Here is a 1,089-nt window from a genome sequence, read left to right on the forward strand (position 1 = left end):
AAAAAATCCTTTCATGGAACGAACTTTACACAAACTTTGAGATGTAACGTTCCGAATCGTACCGACACGAAATGGTTAAAGCCACTCTGTTACAAACTGTCCCCGAAAAGACATAAGTAACGTTACGAATAACACAACAATAACGGCCTCAAAAGTTACGTTACAAAACTTTTTCCCCCGACGCATGTGCCACCGCTACGCCCCCGCGGGCGTCTTGGGCCTCCGGCTCGATCTCCACCTACCACCGCCTCGACCCGGCCCGGAGCCACACGGAGGGATAGGAACAAATCCATGCCCTTGCCTTCCTCCGCCCGCATCCAGGGCAAATTCAGTCAAAACCGGGGCTCAAACAAAAGTACTTATAAGCATGTCCTCTACCCGGTCACCCAACTACGAAACGGCTGCCCGGGATGCTCTCCGCTAAGCTAAGCCAAAGCGGGTCGCTGTCGCTGGAGGCGGCGGACAGCGCACCGCTCTGGTTCTCTCGCTAGTGGTCGTTGGCCACCGCTTGCCGGTGTGACCTGAAGGAAGTGGCGAGCAAACCAGACCGGTGCGCTGCCCGTCACCTCCAGCGATGCGGTCTAGTCTTGTCCAGAGGAGAGCGTCTGGGTCAGCCGTCCTCAACCTCAAAGTTGAGGGTTCGACACCGGGCACGCGAGATGCTTTTAAGTTTCTTTCGTTGAGCTGTTCCGGTCTCGACTGAATTTGCCTCGGAATTTGCCCTGGATGCGGGCGGAGGAAGGCATGGATTTGTTCATATCACTATGGATTAGACCAGGGGATTCTCTGCGCAGCCAGCCACAATCCAGGCGAAGTCCATGGTGCATTAGCCGTTTCTCTCGGGAGAGCATATACCTGTAGGTGCAGCTGGACCAGCTGGTGTGGTGGACATCGAGCGCGAGGCGCGAGACGCCCGCGGAGACGTGGACGTGCACCTGCAACCTTGTCCGACTGGGAAATTTTTGTAACGTAACTTTTGCGGCCGTTATTGTTCCGTTATTTGTAACGGTACTCCTGATTTTTATCAGGGACAGTTCAGACCCACTGTGAAAAATATCGTCGTAAATTTACAAAAATTTTGTAAACTTG

At 53.5% G+C, this 1,089-nt stretch overlaps 1 protein-coding gene across 1 annotated transcript in view; it reads left to right on the plus strand.

Moving 5' to 3' along the window:
* The window catches only part of LOC113215836 (receptor-type tyrosine-protein phosphatase alpha-like), a 21,089-nt gene that overhangs the window by 7,631 nt on the left and 12,369 nt on the right, over positions 1-1,089 (plus strand). The window lies entirely within an intron of this gene.

Source organism: Frankliniella occidentalis, unplaced genomic scaffold, assembly GCF_000697945.3.
Source record: "Frankliniella occidentalis isolate FOCC.00 unplaced genomic scaffold, Focc_3.1 Scaffold13, whole genome shotgun sequence".
NCBI lineage: Eukaryota > Metazoa > Arthropoda > Insecta > Thysanoptera > Thripidae > Frankliniella > Frankliniella occidentalis.